This window comes from Uranotaenia lowii, chromosome 1 (genome assembly GCF_029784155.1).
Source record: "Uranotaenia lowii strain MFRU-FL chromosome 1, ASM2978415v1, whole genome shotgun sequence".
In the NCBI taxonomy this organism is placed as follows: Eukaryota; Metazoa; Arthropoda; class Insecta; order Diptera; family Culicidae; genus Uranotaenia; species Uranotaenia lowii.
The window spans coordinates 167,234,098-167,255,506 of record NC_073691.1 but is presented as its reverse complement, the minus strand read 5'-3'; the positions used below and the strand labels follow the sequence as shown (position 1 = coordinate 167,255,506).

At 35.3% G+C, this 21,409-nt stretch overlaps 1 protein-coding gene across 1 annotated transcript in view; it reads right to left on the bottom strand.

Annotated features, from left to right (window-relative positions):
• Positions 1 to 15,429, bottom strand: part of LOC129745527 (uncharacterized) — a 111,499-nt gene extending 96,070 nt beyond the window's left edge. The window contains exon 1 of the mRNA XM_055738679.1: positions 14,453 to 15,429. The gene's annotated coding sequence lies outside the window, so the exon portion shown is untranslated. The remainder of the gene's footprint in view (positions 1 to 14,452) is intronic.
• Positions 15,430 to 21,409: the final 5,980 nt, after the last annotated feature.

Sequence of the window (21,409 nt, the reverse complement as noted above, 5' to 3'; positions counted from 1 at the left end):
GGGGTACGGACTACGAGGATACCGACGGAGAAAGCAGTGCTGGAGGCTGGCTAATGGTTCGTAATAGAAAGGAGAAAAAAAAGAAAGGTCGTCATGAAACCAGAACAATCCCAAAACCCAAACCTCGATGGGTGATGTTTAGGAGTGATGCCCTTATTGTGGAAGCGAAAGAAGGCACAACGTATGCGGACTTGTTCGGAAACCACGCGCAGTGTCAAAGTTACTTGCTCTTGGCGATAGTGTCACCAACAAACGACCCAGCGGTAAAGAGTGCCGACTTCAAGAATCTTGTTGAAAGCCCCCTACGGAGGAGCTCGAGAAAGCACTCTCCAGCATACCTGACATGAACAATGCCTGGCGGCGAGCTCAACGGACGAGAAACCATGCCAACGTAAAAACGAGAGGTTCCGTTTATCGAGCAGCCAGAGAGCTGCTACGTAGCACCCCAGAAAACATTTCTTAGCTATTTTTTCGTTTCTGCTGTTTTGATACACGTTTCATATAAATTATAGAATTACCGTATGAAAGTTAAGAAAACAGCATTTACCTACCAAAGTGGAGGGATTTTACATTCATAAGTTTCATTTCTTTCTAAAGCGATGAAAACTACACGATTTGGGCGTTCTTCGAAACCTTATTCGTACCTATCGGAAGAATGCAAGAGAGCGCAAGATTTTGCTCTCATAGCCTTTAAATCGTTGCCAGCGTCAATATTTTCCAGTTCTATCATTGCTCAATATTACTCAATTCCTATCTGCTTTCAGCTATCTGGATGCACTGCTGGTTGCGGAGAGAACACAAAAATGATTTTCTCATTTGAAGCCACCGCGGGAGCAAAATCATTTCAAAATTTACAAAAATGGCGGACTTTCTGTCATATCCGATTTAAACTGACTTCTGATGATATTTTATACGATCTTTCCACTGTAAACTTGGAATTGCGATTCGCAACACCATTGTAAACGACTTAACTTATCATTTCTGAGATGATTTCATGTTTGTTGAGACTATGCAAGAGCGTAGACGACATTCAGATTCGGTTACCCGAGGTCGCCGAGCAATACCCGATTTGCATTTTTTTTTGTCTTTGATACACATGGCGTTCACCCTCTCTTTTAGGGTAGATTGCGGGAAACTGAGATGAAGAGTGATTGTGCAGCCAATGATTGTGTTGATTTCTAATCAATTGCGCTGGAAAATGAGTAAGTTTAATTTAAAATGAGAGAAACTAGAGCACAGAGATCGAAAAATTGTGTTGAACTCCCTTAAAAAATGGAAAAGCTGCTTTGGATGGAATGCTCTTTACTTACAAATGCCAACCTTTAAACTCCAAAACATGCGATTTTAAAGCACCCGTACTATATTGCCTGTCAGCTGGATCTTAAACATGAAATGACATAGCCATAATGACCAACAAGCAAAAGAAATCAAGATTCGGGACCGAAAGTTGGGAATTTTGTACATAGGTATACGAAACGAAATCTGCAGAGAAGCACTCGGCTAGAATCCAAACGGACCTGGACCTCGATGAAGATTGACGCTCGTTACGGCGAAGCATTGCCGCAGAACTTTGAACTGTCCACGAGAATAACTATTGATTGGACACTGAAATCTCACATAAGAAGAGGAATGATAAGAGTAGACACGTATCCCTTTTGGTGTAAAAAATGATCCTGACACCTTTCAGCAAGCAATCAATGATATGAACGTAACGTACATTATATCTCATACTATCTCAAATATATGATAAAGTTTCGGCTGAGTTCTTACGAATTCACAAAGTTAGAACCTTAATCGGAAATGTTGATGTCCAATGTTCAATGTCAATATCAAAATGATGTCAATATGATCATCATACGAGTATTGTATTTGAACTGAAATCGCCTCAACTTAAGCATCATATCCGCTTAATATTTGAACTTAATGTTGACTGAACCGTAGTTTCGAAACTAGTATTTTAATGTTTAATGTGATTTAAGAATAGAACAACAGTCAAAAAACTCAAGATACGACTTGGCTTAACTAATGATATGCTAAAGGGCTCTTTCTTGTATTTTTTTGAGCGCTTACCCATCAATTTCGCGCTGTTTGTAGGCGTTGTGAAGACAAATTATTGTGATTCGCGGTAATCGCGGTATGACTAAACATTGAGCTTATTCTCTTAAGGTTCCTAATTTGTAACTAAGCCTGGTACACTTTGAAGGTTGAAGTCTCTAGCATATCCGCTAGATTATAGGGTTGCACATTTTAGCGGTGCTTATTTTCACCTCCCCTTGAAGAAGACCACCTGTCGAATGATGAGTGAGCAACCTGAAAATGCAGATTAAGCACGGCGCCTCGGATGTCTTCGTTCGACCAAAGGTTTATATATTTTTTTCTGTTGCTGATGGGATTTTTGCGGTTTCAAGTTTATCAATGCTAACAACTTGAATGGGCAACGTTCAAGCACATCTTCAACTCGATAGGCTTTGTGAGAAATGTAAACATAACTACTTCAGAAAAGGCTGCCAATTTAATGCTTGATATTTTAAGAATAAAAAACTCTTGGATTTACGGTTGGATGAATAAAAATAATCACAAAACTGACCATTGTTGGAGAGAACCATTGGCCATTGTGTAGCTGGAAAGATAATTTCAAGGTTACATTTTAGAAGGATGCCTCAATCTGCATATTTTTTTGATCATTTTAAACATTCATGAGTAGTTCCCATATTTCTAGCGCCTTGTTTACAACTAAATGAAGCCAATTTCGGCACAGCTCCTTGCTCAAAATCATCAAGCAATCGACCGATTGCGATTGCCAAACCAACATTCAAATGACCCGCAAACATCCCAATCAAATCGGCTCCACCCACACCAATCACTGGTAATTGACACCGGTAATTTCGATGTTTGCCAACAACTGCACCCGGTTTTGGAGAAGAGAAGAAGCAAAAACAAAGCAACTGAAATTTTCGTTTCGAAAATTGATTGGTCCATTTCTGCCAAGGTCTTGACCAAGATTCGAGATTTCATTTTCATTTTCAATTTGTTAGCATTCTTTTACACCCATCATCTTCATTCATCAGTTTGGTTAGCCGAAATTTTCGGAAGGTGGATCTAGCGATTTGATGTGTCTGCTCTCTGACCCGGTCATCTCTTCCATTAGCGGGTTCATTAAAGACGCACGGCTTGGCGATGCAGTTTAACTAGCAGAGTTCAAACAAGTTTTAGCTTTTCTACAAAAAAACAAAACTTAGGAAAACACACCGGCTTGCGTAGGTTGGGTTCATATGATACACAACATACCGAGGTGTATTTGGTAGCATAAAAATATTCCACTTTCACTCTGCATTGGGTCGGATCGGGTTGAAGACGCCAACGAATACAGAGAAAGACAATTAAGGGGGGGGTAGGGTCTAACGGGTATAAAAAAACACCATTTTCACGATTTTTTTCTGGAGCTATCGTTCAAACAAATGTATTCAAATTTTTTGCATTATACAAAGCATTGTTAAAAGAACATTTAGTAATTTTTTGGTAGAAAAATATTGAAAAATGAGCCGGTGACGGAGCATTTTCGAAGATGCCTTTTAAAAAACAGGATTTGCGGTGGACACTGTATCTCAGCACAGAATCATCTAAAATAAAAAAAACAGAGCAAAATATTTTTAATAGATGTTTTTCTGGACCCCAACGTTTTTATTTAACTTAAAAATATTTTCATGAAATTTTTGTGGCTGTTTGAAGTAAAAACTACGATTTTTCACTTAAAAATCCGCCATTTTTCACCTGTAAAATCTCCCCAAAATAAAAAAATCAAAACAGAAAAACGTTGGGGTCTGGTATTTTATATGTAGAAAATATGTTCCAAATTTGAAAAGAATCGGATAAGTAGTTTTCAAATGACGATGTCCACGGGCTTTAAAAATGTGCTTTCGAGAAAAACGCGTTCGAAGTTTCTGCTCTTGCTTTCTTGCAGTATTAGATAGGAGGAGATAATGGCCTATAACTTCTACAGTTTTGCTTCAATTGACTTGAAAATTTGACACAACATTCTTGAAATATTTTACAATAAGAAAATAAAAAAATAAAAAAATCGATTTTTTGAAAATGTTAGACCCTACCCCCCCCTTAAAGTGAAACATTAAACGAGACCACCAAATCTAATTGGACTGTAAGAGCATCATAAGCGCGGAATGGTTGCATTTTGATCCACTTATTGGGCCTAAATTGGTTATGAATTACCCTATGAAGCAATGTTACCACCAGGAACAATTTATGCGGTTTTAGCATAGTTACGTAACGATTCGATGCAATATAAATCTTAATAATGCCGCAGCCCGTGGCGTAGAGGATAGCCTTCAAGTCGAATCCCGTTCATGGTATACATAGTAAACTTTCTGTGGGTTGGTGGTTTTAGCATTTGTGAGATGCTAGTCATCATATCCTCGAAAGATGTACGCTTAGAGTTAAGAAAAATAAAGGAATCTCTTCGAGGAAACATCATATTTCAAATATGCACAACTATTTAATCTTAATTGTAATTGAAAAATAATGGAAAAGAAAAGTATCTCAGTAGTATACCGACTCGGGTGTATTTTTTCGTTAACGGAATTTTCATCCTTAGAGATGGTTCATCCCGCATCCAACTAGGGTAAGCAAATTTTTTAAGTCCACGGTCGTTAAAATGGACAAAGACAGAATTGTAACACAAAGAAACAAAAGTTTGTAAACTCTACGGAGTATAAGCGGAAAATGTTTCTCACATAGTCTCCGTAACTGGAAGCTAGCACAATAGAAGCTAGTTGATAAGCCAGTTCCGAGTACACTGAACCTCATGAATACACAAAACTCCCACTCCCCAAAACTGAGTTCAATCTTGGCAACTTAGGTTTGTGAAAAAAATCACAGCTTATCAATACGCTTAACTTGCCCCTCAATCGAAGAATCAAAGGTATCCACGATGAAATTGCCACACTATGAAATTGCTCTAACTTTTTACCCATAATGGGTAAAATTTAATGAACATTTGGGTGGATTTAGTTCACAGTGCATTGTTTACATCCTGCAAGTTTTAAAGTTCTGTGATCAAAACTCGCGGGAAGAACAGCTCGTACGTGATAAAATCTTGCGCATTTATCACGAACACAAGGATCTCTTGAATCGTTCAATCGCTAGAATTGGGAATCGCGAATTCCACGGTGTCGCGAGTTATTAAGCAGTTTGAGGAACGATTGACCACCGATCGGAAGCCCAGAAGTGAATGAAAAAGAATTCCGTTTAACACCAAAAATCACAACCGCGTAGTTAGGACTTGTGATATAGCTCAGTTGGCAAGTCTGTTGTCTCCTGGGCCGATGTCCACGAGTTCGAGCCCAAGAGTAAACATCGAACACAGTTGTACCGGATAAGTTTTTTAATAACGATCCGCCAACTGTAACGTTGATAAAGTCGCGAATGCCATAAAGATGGTAAAACGACTATAATCGAAACAAAAAAAAAAAAAAAAACAAACCGCGTAGTTGGGGCCTTCATCCGAAACCCGAACGCCTCCGTGCGGGATGTGGCTAAGAAGCTGCACCTTAGCTGAAGTTTTGTCTAGAAGGCCAAAACTAAGGCTGGGCTTCGAACGTTCAAGGAACGAAAGGCCCATAATCGGGACGAGAATCAGAACAAGTCCGTTAAAACCCGTGTCACGAAGTTGTACCTCAACAAGCTGACGAAAGTTGAATGCTGCATCATGGACGACGAAACATATGTGAAGGCCGACTTCAAACAGATCCCCGGCCACCTGTTTTTCACGGCCAAGGGTGAGTTCAGCGTTCTGGAGCATGTTCGCACTCAGAAAATGTCCAAATTTGCGAATAAATTCCTGGTTTGTCAAGCCATGAACCTGCAGGTGTACATGAAAGAGTGCCTCCAGAAGCGGCTGCTTCCTCTCCTTGAGGCCCACAACGTTGAAACCATCTTCTGGCCGGATTTGGTCTCATGCCACTACTCCAAGGACGTGCTGAAGTGGTATGCGGACAATGAGGTCAATTTCGTGCCGAAAATGTTCAACCCTCTCAACACTCCGGAGCACCGCCCCATCGAGAAGTACTGGGCGATTATGAAGCAGCACCTTCTCAAACGACCTAAGGTTCAAATAAAAAAGTTATTAGGCTTTAAAAATGGGCTAACTTTTTTAAGGGTGGTATTTATCTCGGTTAATGCTGCGTCGAAATGTTCGAACGTCCCAACTTATTAACAATGATGAATACCACCCTTAAAAAAGTAAGCCCATTTTTGAAGCCTTATTACTTTTTTATTTTAACTCGAATCGATTTGCTGTCTTCGGATACAATATTTGTCATAATGTGGTCTTTAAGAAATCCCGTTTTTAAAAGAAATCTGCCAATGGAAACCAAAGTTATTGATGAAAAACTAGTTTTTCATGTTTCTCCCGAATCCCGAAACATCTTGTCTCAAAATCCCATAAAAACTTCAGGATCGTTGAGCGACCCCTTCCCGTGATCCGATCTGGCCCAAATTTGGCATGAGATCTTGTACTAGGCCTAGGATCAATTTTAGCCTGCAGCGCATAACATTTTGATACATGCATGCATTTTACAGGTTTTGAATTTCCCATATAAATTTGGGGCAGTCTAATGTAAACCCATACTTTCTTCAGTTCCTCGACTGTCTTCATTTATTGTTTATCAATGCCAAAAGACATACCCCTGTTAAAAGGCTAATAACTTTTTTGTCTTATAAGATACGAAGTAACGATCTACGACAAAGTTGTTCAGCGGAAAATTTTCTTCGAAGAATTTATAAATTGGCCAACCTGACGTAAACTTTTCCAATACTAACCAACCAATTTAGGTGCAAATTTTTAGTAAACGCATAATTTGAAATCCATATTGAGCATTTCCAACATTTTTCGTCAGCTTTAGATAAATATACTACAAGTAAACACAAAAAATCTTCTAACTATTAAGCTGCTGAGAAATGTGCTCATGAAGGAACAGTTTGAGATATTCATAACAGAAATTGAGTTTTTTATATTCGTTAAAAATCCCTAATATTAGTTCATGGTGTTTGTTATTTAAAATAAAATATTTATTTAAGTTTTTGTTGTTTTTCGAGAGCTCTTAGTTTTTACTAGCATTTCAGATCTAGGTCGAATCAAGGGTACAAGACTAGTAGTACCAAAAAAAGGAACAGTAGATTCAAAGTAAAAAATTTTGATCATCCATATCTTTGTAAATCTATAAAAAACGGTAAAACCAAGCATAAAAATTCTCATTGAAACTTGCAGATGAGACCATTAACTACGAATAGGTTTTCTAAAAACTGCATAACACTCGTCAATGTATGAAAAAAACATGGATCTATATAAACCACCGCTTAAAGGGTCCAAAGTAAGGCAACTAACCCTACAAGTAAAAAATGAAATAAAAAAAAATGAAATATAAAAAAGTAAAAATAAAAAAAAATTAAACAGTTTTGATTCAAATCAATCATTGATTACTGATGAACGATCAAACCAAAAAAGTTATAATGAATCCATAAATAACATTGTTTCTATCAAGGGTCTCTCTAGATTAGGGTTACTTTATCTTGCAATATCAAAAAGGGTACATAAGATTCATTTGTGTATCATTTTTATAAATACATGATCTGTTGAACTAGCTGATCCCATACGAACTCCGTTTCGCTTTTGAACTTGGAATATGTCATGAACAGTTTGTATGAAAGTCATTTGCCGAAAATTTTCCAGATGCACTTCCGAATTAATTGTTAAGTAATAATTGCAAAAATATTGGACGATTACTTTTTCTGTCGTCTGCTACTAAATTTGAAATCAGGAATCAATTGACCGTGCCAAAAAAAAAACCCCGTGTATAAATTTTGACTCGATCGTTGCAAAACAACGCTCTTATTGCCAAAAAGTTAAACCCCTTCGGTGGCATAACATAACTCTCTTTGATACCTGAAATTGATTGCCCCCGCAAAACTCCCGTGTGCAAATTTTCAAAGCAATCTATTGCATAATTACCTCAATATTGCTAAAAACAGTGAAAATTAATTAATATGCACGACCCTTTTGTCGACCCCTGGCAAAACATTTGACATCTGAAATCGATTGCCCGTCCCCGAAACTTACCGTGTGCTAATTTTCATTAAAATCCGATGTAAAATAACGACGATATTGCAAAAATATTGAACGCTTAATATGGACGACCCCCTTTGCCGGCCCCTTATACTGAATTTAATACCCGAAATCCATTGCTCGTCCCTCAAAACTCTCGTGTACCAAATTTCATCTGAATCCTATGTATAATAACGACAATATCGCATAAACAGTGAATAGTTAATATGGACGACCCCTTTGGTCGACCCCTGTTTTTAATTTGGATAAGTGAAATCAATTTTTTGTCCCTAATAACTCCTATGTGCAAATTTTCATCCCAATCCTATGTATAAAAACGTCAATATCACTAAGATATTGAAAATTTGTATGGACGACCCCTTTTGCCGGCCCCTTACACTGAATTTGATACCTCGAATCGATTGCACGTCACTCAAAACTATCGTGTATCAATTTTCAGCTGAATACGATGTATAATAACGTCAATATCGCAAAAACAGCGAACATTCAATATGGACGACCCCTTTGGCTGACCCCTTACATACACCTTGACACCTGACATCGATTGCTCGTCTTTCAAAACACTCATGTGCAAATTTTTAACACGATCCGACGAAAAGTAACGTCAATATCGCGAAAACAATATTTGTCTTGTATGGACGACCCCCTTCAGAAGGGGTCGTCCGAAAATCTGAAAACATTTTTCATCCTTCCTGGTCCTAATGAGCATCCAGGCCAAATTTCAGACCTCTAGCTCTTAAGACGACTGAGTCTATAGAGGACAAACAAACAAACAAACAAACAAACAAACAAACAAACAAACAAACAATCAAACATACAGAAATTGCTTTTTATATATATATAGATAATTAAATAATTATTTTCAATGATTTAACCAGATTTCCAGTTTTGCGACTTACATGACAATTTTTATTTTTTCTTAAAAAAAGTGTTTTTATTCAATACTAGCTGACCCGGTGTGCTTTGCTACACCTTTCAACATCAAATGATATTTTCAAAAATTATTCAAATTTTTATTGTTTTATTGGCATTATTTTAAATCCAGTTATAAAATAATTCATAAGCAACCGCTATAAAATGAGAGCTGCAGCTGGAGTTTCTAATTGCAACACAAAGATAACTTAAACAAATATTTGAAATCTTGCGCTATAAATTTTTGTTTAAGATCTGATAATTTGAATCTGTCTGGAGGGTCTCAAATTAATCGTACGTAAACAATCTAACTTATAAAATATGGTTGTTTTTTCTTGATATGTTCTGGATTTATGCTGAAAAAGTGATAAGAGAGTCCCTCCCCTGTCCTTACTTTCACCCCCTGCTGAATGGAGGTCGTGGTTTTTAATAATCATACCTCATTTTTTCGTTCCCAAAAATCCTCTTATATCAAATATAGTTCCACGGGTGATCAGTTTTTAAGCTTTACAAAAAAATTTATATGGAGCCTCCACCTTTCTTCCCCTCTCTACACTGTACAGCGTAAAGATCTTTAACAATCGTAGAAACATATCTCGTAGCCAAGTACCTTTCCATGCCATATTTGTTTCCATTTGTTGGTTTCGTTAGCATAAATTGAGAACTTATGCTAACACTATTGTATTGGGCTCACCTCCCTCCTCCTATGTACCTACTCACTGAAAGGAGGATGGTGTGTCAGATAATCATAGAATCATACCAAAATGATTTTCCATGTTAAGTTTTGTGCATTTCTCGGATTTTGTAATAAAAAGTTAAATGTAAGCCTCCTCTTCCCTTCCTATATTCCCAATTTTATCATCCTACTGCAAGAAAGGAATTGTTTCACAAAGAAAAAGTATTTTTCATACTCAAATACTTTTTGATGCCAAACTTGGTGTCATTTGATCGATTAATTCTTGAGTTTTGCAAAACAAAAAATTATATGGAAGCTCCCCTTTCCCTCTTTATATCTTTCCGCTGAAAAAAGGTGGGGGGCTTCAATTTATGATAGAAACATTTCTCCTATCCAAATACCCTCATATGCTGAATATGGTTCAATTTGCTCGATCAACTCTCCAGTTATACTGAAAATTGTAAGGGAGACCTTTCCTCCCCCTTTTCATCCACCTCTTTGAAGGAGTGTTTATATATATTTACATAGCATTCCGTCTCACGACATAACTTGAAGAACATTATTCTTAAAATTCACTCGGTTCATAGCAACCGTTCTCCAACTTCTCGGACACCCCACGTTCGCCAGATCACGCTCCACTTGGTCTAACCACCTCGCTCGTTGCGTCCCCGCTCGTCTTGTTCCTACCGGATTCGTAGCGAACACCTGTTTTGCAGGACAGTCGTCCGGCATTCTCGCAACATGTCCCGCCCAGCGTATCCGGCCAGCCTTCACCACCTTCTGGATACTGGGTTCGCCGTAGAGTCGCGCGAGCTCGTGTTTCATCCTTTGAAGGAGTGAGGGATACCAAATATTCATAGAAGCATTTCTCGTACACAAATATCGTTCCATACCAAATTTGGTTCCATTTGCTGTTGTAGTTTTTGAGTTATGCTGTAAAATTGTATGAAACTCCCCTCCCTCTTTCCTTTCTCCTCGCTGGAAGAAAGAAGGGGTCTCAAACAATCATTAGAACATGTCACGTTCCCAAATACCCGCCTTTGCCAAATTTTGCTAGATTTGCTTAATTAGTTTTTGAGTTGTGTAAAAAATTATAAAAGAGGCCCTTCCCCCCTTTATTTCTCCTTACTGGAAAGAGGGATGGGTCTCAAATAATCATAGAAATATTTTTCGTATCCAATTACCCTCCCATGCCAAATATGATTCCATTTGCTTTATTTGTTTTTGAGTTATGAAAAAAATATGAAAGAGGCCCCCTCCCCCTTTCTACTGGAATGAGGGAGGGGTCTCAAATTATCAATGAAATATTTTTTGTATCCAAATACCTTCCCGTGCCAAATTTGGTTCCAATATCTTGATTAGTTTTAGAGTTATATGAAAAATTGTTAGGCAGCCCCCCTCCCCCCTTCCTATCACCACACTGAGAGGAGGGAGGGGTACCTTATATTCATAGAAATATTCCTCGTACCCAAATACCACCTCATGCCAATTTGGATACCATTTGCTTGATGGGGGCTCGAGTTATGCAAAAAATTGTCTTTTGTTTGGGAGGCCCCTCCCTCCCTTATTGAGAGAGGGAGGGGTCTGGAACCATAATAGGAACCTTCCCCTGCCTCCAATACCTCCACCTGCCAAATTTCACGCAAATCGGTTCAGTAGTTTCCGAGTCTATAGGGAACAGACAGACAGACAGACAGACAGACAGACAGACAGACAGACAGACAGAAATTCATTTTTATATATATAGATAAAATTATTTATTTCAGTTTTTTATTCATTTCTTCGTAGGTTTGCAGTGAGAAGTCTAAGGTTTAATTTTGTTGGGATATTCAAGACATAAATGTTTTTAATTTTATTCATTCATAGAAATAATGACAAAATGTTGCATTTATGAATTTTTGCCGTATTTTTCTATTTTCGCTATAAAATTATTTCCATATCGTCCTTTTATGATTTGTCTACGAGTCTTATAAGCAAACAGTTTTTGAGCATATTGCTTACTGTTCGGGCGCTTATTGCATATTCAAAGGCGGGTTGTACTTACAGTTTATTTTGACGTCTAGAAGAAGCATCCGGATGTATAATTTGTATTTTACTTATAGAAAAGTATTGTACAAACAAAAATGTGTTTAATGAAATTCCCGGATTTAATCGATTTGGGATGTCTTCCTATTTGAATATTATTGTTAAGGAATTCAACAAAGGATTTTTGAAGTATCGTGCAATGAAATCATAAAGTGCTAAATTTCTTTCGGAAATCTTGTTTATATAAGAATACAAACTTCATGAATAGGAGGAAATAAGTTTGTTTCTCTTATAAAATATTTTCCAACAATGAAAAGAGTAGTTTTCGTAAAATTTCACGAATAGAGCTTCTCTGACACTTTACCATTAGGCTAAATCTTCAGACATAAACTAGTCAAGCTGTAGCTCTATAATCAGTTGACTTCATCGAGTTGAATTTGCTGCTAGGTTCTGCGCTCATTATTCCCGATCAATGGTGCTCTGTTCGTCCCGAGTGAACAAATTTAAGTAAAAACGTTTTTTTAAATTTATTATAGTGAAAAATCAAATATTTGAACATTTGAACATTGATCAAGATGATTAAAAGATCTTAAGAGTTTATTTTTTGGTGCTCTAAAATCATAATATTTTCGTCACATAAGTACATGATTTGTTTTTTTGAAATATTTCTGAAAAGATGAAAAGGATATTTCTTTTTCTGCTAAAAAATTATTATTATAGGAACTACAAAACTGATCCTCTGTTTGTTACTGTTTGTTACTGTTTGTTACTTAATTTATCGGCCCTATCGGTTAAAAATGATGTCCTTTTTATTAAGGACATTTTAGGATAATGAACTTTTTATAGACGGATAGAAAGTAAGAAGAAATGAAAGATTGTGAAAATGGGCGGGTAGATTTAATAGATAGGTTTAATCTATCGATATTCGCAAGCTGCATGGAAATTCCAATTTCTGGTTCTTGATGAACATGATTTGAATCTGTAAAATCAGTAACTTTACGAATTCACATGCACATTCAATTTGAATTATCCGAACTGTAATTATGAATTTCCAAAGTTTTATTAATATCTGGATTTCTATGTAGATCAGTATGAAAACTCATTTATATTTAAACCCGAAATAAACAATATATTGAAGGTTGAGAATGTAGTTTCCAAATTTAGAATGAATGTGAGATTGAATCGAAAGTTTTAAAATACTGCATTTGAAATCGATTCAAAATTTAAATGAAGTTTTAAACTTTCCAAACCTTCGAACTGAGAGTGAAAATATCCGAAATCTAATTTTCCGATTAAAATTATCAATAATAGTTCATATATCATATTCTAAGTTATTCAATAAAATGCTCTCCAGTTTCAGTTCAAAATCAAGGATCAGTATTTTATTTTTGGTATAAAGAACTATCAATCAAGAAAAGAAATTAACTAATCTTTTTAAACTTGGAAATATGAAAAAAAAAAAACAGTTTGCTTGTAAGTTTGGAAATTATTTTGCACTCTTTCTTTCGGAACAAATTCCGCATTCTTTCTTTAGGAAGGCATTCACTGAAGTCAGAATTCTTTTATAGTATAGGGGATTAAATTAAATCTCAATCTGACAAAAAACGACAAAAATGACAAAAGTGACAAAAAAGACAGAAAAAACAAAAATTGACAAAGAATACAAAAATTGACAAAGAATACAAAAATGACAAAAATGACAAAAATGACAAAAATGACAAAAATGACAAAAATGACAAAAATGACAAAAATGACAAAAATGACAAAAATGACAAAAATGACAAAAATGACAAAAATGACAAAAATGACAAAAATGACAAAAATGACAAAAATGACAAAAATGACAAAAATGACAAAAATGACAAAAATGACAAAAATGACAAAAATGACAAAAATGACAAAAATGACAAAAATGACAAAAATGACAAAAATGACAAAAATGACAAAAATGACAAAAATGACAAAAATGACAAAAATGACAAAAATGACAAAAATGACAAAAATGACAAAAATGACAAAAATGACAAAATTGACAAAAGTGGCAAAAATGACAAAAGTTGCAAAAATGACAAAAATGACAAAAATGACAAAAATGACAAAAATGACAAAAATGACAAAAATGACAAAAATGACAAAAATGACAAAAATGACAAAAATGACAAAAATGACAAAAATGACAAAAATGACAAAAATGACAAAAATGACAAAAATGACAAAAATGACAAAAATGACAAAAGTGACAAAAATGACAAAAAATTACAAAAATGACAAAAAATACAAAAGTAATAGTACAAGTAATTTCATCTCAATCCAGCAAACCAAAAAAAAAATATTTTTTTTTCTAAATTTGAAGTTTGATAAACTTTCTGTAAACCTGCAGGAAATTTAATTCGTTATGTTTGATCGTTTAGAAAGAAAATCTGAGTTGTATTTTGACATAGTTCAGTGCTGTTTTATCAAATTCTTCGATAGAACGTATCCTAAAACTACTAATTTTTTTCAAGAAGACTCATTCAAAAAGTTAAATAAAACCATAAGGCAACCAACAATTCGACAGGTCATTAAACGGTTTGGACAATCGAAAACTAATCTTCTTACGTTACCTCACCATTTAGTCTTATCCATTCAATTGTTTGTTTTCAAGTCAATACGCATCGTTCGAACTGAACCTTGAGACATTTCAATTGTTTCACCAAACCTACCTTGAACCGTTTCTCCGTCTGGTAGTCGTAGATATTTGTTTCCCAATGAGCACCTTAAACGCTTGAACGTCCAAAAGCAAACAACGGCATCACATCACATTCTTCTTCAGGTCCAACGCTTCTGATGTGACCTACACAGCTTCCTCGATTGAAACAGAATCGAAGCGCTTTGAGTTTTTCCCAATTCACACCATCATTCCATCAAAAGGCACCCGCATCGCGATCCAAACACTGACGGCCGGTTTAGTTTTCCAGCCAATTTACCCTCTCACTAGTTCAGCACTGATCTGTAGCAACTTAGACCGGCAGCATTTTCGGCTTTTTTTTCTGCTAATAGTTCATTTGTTTTTCCTTCTCTTCAACCATCCGAAGAGCTTCGATGTTACACAATCCGATAAACGCCTTGGTACTAAAAGAAGCACTGTTTGTTATTATTTATTTCCCTTACCAGCTTCCAAGGTTTTTTTTTCTTCTTAAACCTGTGTACCGTTTCGATTTTCTTCCCTGGCCCTAGGTTTTGGGGGCACTTTTCTATGGAATGTTTCTTCTCAGCGTGTGAAAAAAACTTCTAGCAACAGATGTGTCGGAAAAAAGTCGTATCACCTTCTCGGGATCTATTCCATCATCCTTCCGCGATGGGCACTTTATTGATGTGTTAAACGTTTTTCGTTTTTTTCACTGCCACTTGAATGATCTTCCACTTGACGGATAAATTCCCTTCAAAATTTTGCCTCAGAGATTTTCTTCAATCCAATTTCTGAATCACGCTTTGGAGAATTCTTCACAAAACACAACTGATATCCTTCGGTCTTCACCAAACTAATTATAACTAACAGCCTTCACTTCAGGATGCTGTTCAATCAAATCCAATTAAACTCAAATAGTCGATGGAAACCCCTTCAAATTCCTGTGTTGTGAACTCGCGACAACGAAAACTTTAGGACCTTCCAGGCAAAGATCGTTCCGTCCAGGTCCACCGTTGGCCAAAGACTAACCCACCGGAGATGAAACTGGCGCCAGCGAACGCCCCTCAATGGACAGATGAAAGACGAATCTCCCCATTCGGAATCTCACTTCATTGAAATATGTGTCTCTTTGAGTGAGAAAAATGACTCACAAACCCCTCACCGATGAGGTTCGTCGCTTGTGGTGAATTTCTCTCTGCACGTGAAGCGTTGAAGTCACCACACTTGTACTGCAGTATAGGCAAAGTGACTTCAATGCGTCTCATCGAGAGAAGATAAAAAACAGCGACGAACCCCAAGCACAAACATTCCGTGGGGTCTTAAAGTCTAAAATTTTCTCAGGAAAGTCTCTCTTACGAGAGGCTCTCCTTTTATTGAACCTCATTCAAAACGAGACACCTGTGCAGAGAAAGGTTTTGTTTTTGTTCTGTTCGATTTAGTGAGCAATCGTGGTGGGCGGAAAGCGTCAAATTGGATTGAACAGTTCGTTGATGATGGTTCTTTTCGCGCAATCGAGAGAGTGGGTACCCACTGGGTAGCTTATGATCGTCGCTTCATTGTCGAATCGATTGTTGTTCGGTTGGTCAATTAGGCTAATCGAATCTCTGAAGGGTGTGTGATTGGGCGCTGCCTGGCTGTAATCGATTAGAGTATTTGCCAAGGATGGTTTTGTGAATGGGATCATTTGCAGTCGATGGGTTGCGCGCGTTTTCTCGCTTTTTTCGACTTATTATCAGCAAGCAGGGAAAATGCTGACAATAGGGTACAAGTATTGCGTAATAGATGAGGTTAGGTTTTTTTGAAGGCTAGTTTTATGGTTAAAAACGAGTTCAAATAAAAACAACTAATTTAAATTGATTCAGTTGGAAATCTAAATGTTCTCAATGACTATGACAATAAACTTTCGTTTGTAACCGAATCAGATGGTGTACTGGGTAAGATATCGGAAAGGCAAGCAAGACCGGCTTAAGCCCCGAGCCCCCCGAGGGAAAAGAAGTTTTAACATTACTTTAAAAATATTAAGAATAGTTTTCCTTTTACATAAGACAAGGGAGCCCCCTAGAGTGAGCTGTGAAGGAGTTCTCCCGCATTTTGCATATCAAAATCTTTCTTTTGAATTTCAAAATTTTCAACCCAAAATTTGGACAAAACTGAATTCGAAAAAAAATCGAAAAATAATTGAGAAGAATATGAGGCAAAACACCTTTTATTTTTTTATCGAAACATATCAGTAAGGATATTCTGTACAGAACAGGTAAAATTAAGAAAAAAACATCTCTTCATTTTCATTACATACACAATATTAACATAATAACACATAATAACACGTCTTACACAATATTAATGCGTGTTATTATGTTCTCTTTTCAAGTAATGGTTACTGCACTAAAATAGCAGCTTATTTCGCTAAAACCGGTTTACAGTGCTAAAAGAGAACAGAGAAGCTTTATGATAAACATTTCAGAATCGTACATTTTTATAACTTCTCACTTTTCAATCATTATTATTGAAATTTTCTTAGATTTTTAAATTCTAAACTCTTTTCCCTTCCTATTTTTGAGAATAAAATCTTTACAGTACAGAGTTTCTTTATTGAATTTCCATCCTAACATCTCTCTTAGACTTGAAATTCGTATTGAAACATTTTCAACTGATTAAACCAAAATTTTATTATCTTCTGAAGTAAATATCCTGAATTCAGTATATCATTTTCCAAATGATCATTCTCAAATTACACTAGTTTACAGCATTTTTGAACTTAGTAAACTGAAGGTCATTTTTAAAGTAAAATCGGGCGCTGAATCCGAAAATTAAATTCAAAAAAATCTCAGTAGAACGGCTTTTGAGTTATGCTCCAAATATGAAATTTTGAAAAAATAAAAAAGTTCTTGTACTTAGATTAAAATAACTCGGACGGCATAACAGTAATTTGAAATCCCTGTTTTGCATATTGAAGGTGAATAAATTTTCTATCGATCATCTGAACACTGTTTTTGCGTATGATCAACAGTATTGCTGATATTAATGACTTTATGATAGAAAAAATTATAAAAAAACGCATTTTTTTAGTGAAAATTTTGTTTTAGAGAAAGTTTTAGACTCGATGGTAACATTTAAAAAATCTGATTTTCTTTTGCGCTTAAATGTCAATTCAAAACAAAGATTTCAAGTGGTTATTTATCAAAATCGGTTGAAAATTGAAGAAGTTGTGGCTACTTAACCATAACAGTATTTTTTGTAGTTTTTAATAATTTAACGAACTGCAGTACACTTATCATAGTATAGGAAGAAAAAAACACGATATTTCTCACTCGCTCTAAGTCAAAATTATTTATTAGCTTACCAAAAGGTCACATGCCAAATTTCAGGAAGATCTGAACATAGGGAGGGGTTGCTTGAGTCTCAAACGGGAATAAAATAAGGCATTTTGCCCGGGAGGAACGAAAAATACTGGTTTTTCATCAATAACTTTTTTCATCACTAGCCGATTGTTTTTTATTGTTGGTTTTCTCAAAGCCTAAGTTGAGACAAATATTTCACCCGAAGTTTTTTATAATTTTTTCTATCATAAAATCTCTAATATCAACAATACTGTTGATCATACGCAAAAACAGTGTTCAGATGATCGATAGAAAATTTATTCACCTTCAATATGCAAAACAGGGATTTCAAATTACTGTTATGCCGTCCGAGATATTTTAATCTAAGTACAAGAAGTTTTTTATTTTTTCAAAATTTCATATTTGGAGCATAACTCAAAAACAGTTCTACTGAGATTTTTTGAATTTCATTTTCGGATTCAGCGCCCGATTTTACATTAAAATTATTGGTCAGTCAATCAAGTTCACGATTTTTTTTAAATTTTGAAAACTAGTATTAGAGTATTAATCAACAATTTTTACTTGAAGATACTAGAAACTATCTTTTACGCAGACAATATGGCTATTTGAAGACAGTACACCGAGCTCATCTCCAGTTCTTTAACACGTTTAAAATGTTTTGTATTCTCATGAAATAGCGTTTGAAAAAAAAAATCGAAGCATAGGCCCCCTCCCCCCCCTCGAGAAAAGTTGCCCCGGGCAATGTTTGAATTTTTCAAGAATTTATCAAATTTTTCAAAAAAAAAAAATGCTAAAACTTCGCTTTTTAGGATTTTTGGAAAATCACCTCTTTTGGAATCACTTCTGTTCTGAATTTTCTGTTGATTAGAAAGTTTCGAAAATATTACCTTTGCTTTAAAAATCAAACTGTGATGAATTTTTTCAACCATTAGCCTAGCCTGTGCGTCAACCAAAGTTTTTGAGAAGATTGTAATGTAACAAAGGGCTTGTGATATAGCTCAGTTGGCAAGTCAGTTAGCCGATATCCGTGAATTCGAGCCCAAGAGTAATCATCGAACAAAGTTGTACCGGATAAGTTTTTCAATAACTGTTTTTCAACTGCACCGTTGATATAAAAAGTCGCGAATGCCATAAAGATGGTAAAACGACTATATAATCGAAACAAAAAAAATATAGGAACAAATATCTCAAATAAACCGAAAAGAGTTTTTACATGATTTCCAGTCTTGTTTTCGTAAAAATCATAGTACTGAAAGTGCTTAGATAAAAGTACACGACGATATTGTCAAATTCATTGAGAAGAATGGAATTCCATACTTCTTTTGATTGATTTTTGGAAGGCTTTCGACCACGCTGCTCATGGCAAATTGTATAACAAACTAATTTTTTCGTTTACTTTTGTTCATCCGCCTAAAAACTCATCATATCATACTTGGAGGATCGGCAACAAGCAGTCTTTTAGCAGAAATATCTAACGAGATTTGTAAATATCAAATCGGGTGTTCCGCAAGGTTCTGTTCTGGGACCTATCTTATTCTCAAAGTTCATTAACAATCTCCCAAGTATACTTCCTCATTGCTCTATCCACATGTTTGCCGATGATGTGCATGTATTTTTGTAACTATGCCAAGTATAACTGCTGTGATTCGACGTTGAAAATAAATCAGGATAGTTTGAGTTTAAACAAATAATTTGCTTCCAACAAATGCCTCATAAACCCAAGCCTTTTTCATTGATAAATATAAACGTTCACTTATATCCTCCTGATTTAGTTCTGAATTCTGATCCGCTGACTTTCGTTGACAAAGTAAATAACCTCGGTGTAATTTCGATCAAAACTTTATCTGGGGAACTCAAATTAAACATCAATGTGCTCAAATTTTCTGCACTCTCTAATTGCTAAATATAACAGCAATATTCTTAGATGTTCCATCCAAGCAAAAACTTTTCAAAACATCTATCTTACCTAATTTTACATACGGTAATATTATATTTTGTATGAAGAGATTAGACTCCAAGTGGCTTTTAATTTGGAGTCGTAAATACGTATTTTTCTAAGAGTACATGTACACTTTTTGGATCTAGAAATGGGCGTAGGTACTCTTTACTTTAATTTTTTGTAAAATTTTAGGAAAAGTACTCTTTTTTAATGGAAGGCGTCTTTTTTTTAGAAAAACGAACTTGTTTCTTCTGGTTTATAAAGTTTATGTTCCACATCTTATACAAAAGTTAACGAAGAAATTCAACTTAAAACAAAATATTTAAATATTTAATTTTTACGAAGGCATCTAATTGTTGTTATAAACAGTGAGCGCGATAAATGCCTCTGAGTATGCAATAAATCCGCAAACGCTTATTAATATTATGCACAAAAGCAATATGTTTAAATGTATCGTTCACAAATGAAAAGCGCAAAAAGCTATGACAATGCACTGTTTTTGAAAAGTTGTTGTTATCATGTCTTGTGTTATTTGTCAGCACAGCATCAACTTCTAGTTAAAAATACTTTTAAACACAAATTTATAATAGTAATGTACGTCACATAACTTCCAAAACATGGACAGTATTTGAATGACCTAAAACAGTGGTTTTCAATCTTTTTTCACTCGCGCGCAATTTTCAAGCTCAACGCCCCCCCAGAAAAAATTTTAGAAACCCTTAAATGAAAATGATAATCTGGATCGTTTAAAACCATTAGCTTTCGGCTTTGTGTTGTTGTAAAATATAACTCAAAATTCATTCAAATTTATATGAGGCCCTCAGAGCCAAATGGGTAGGGGGTATCATAAGTGTTAAAATTGTCGATTTTGATTTAATAAGATATTAAACGAATCTTTATATTTCAAACTATGCATCGTGATTTTTCAGATTTTTAGAGTTTTATTTACATACTATTTTGTTCAAAAGAAATATTCATTTTTTTAATACATATATGGAAAAAGACCAAACATAACAACTAAAAAGCGAGTTTTATCGATATTAACCCTTCGTTTCATAAAGTTACAAATATGCAACAATTAATTAAAACTGTTCTAAACTTCACATTTAGCTAAAAAGTAAATTTTTTTTTCGATGGGAATAATATTTATAATTCCAAGATCACGTTCAATTAAAAAAAAATATTTTTAGTGTTTATAGGAACCAAAAAAACCCACTTGAATCTGAAAAATATGGAATGTGGAAAAAGCCTAATTTTTCAAATTTTTGGCCTAGTGTAATTCATATTGAGAATTTTTTTTCGACTCAAAAAAAATATTTTCGTATTCCCACTTAAGTAATTTACATAATAAACAAAATTTGAGATTTTTTTTTTGTTTTTTCTCTGATATAATGGGTTTTCAATAACTGTTGCAAATATGCAACACCATGCAACGGTAGTACCCTAGGTAGTTATACGGGTTCCATAGTTTGTTTTCGAAACTTGCACCGTTAAACAGTATATTTGTTTCCCGATGACAATGTTTTCGTTATAAATGATTTATTATCATGTTCAGGCCGTATTAGGAGGGGGGGGGGGGGGAATGGGAAAAATTCCCCCCCCCCCCCCCCCTGAATAAAGAGGGCCCCCGAGGTGAAAAAAATAAAAGTTTTGCTCTAAACCGTTATCAAAACTAGAAAAATATTATAAAAAGTTCAAAATTTATCAAACT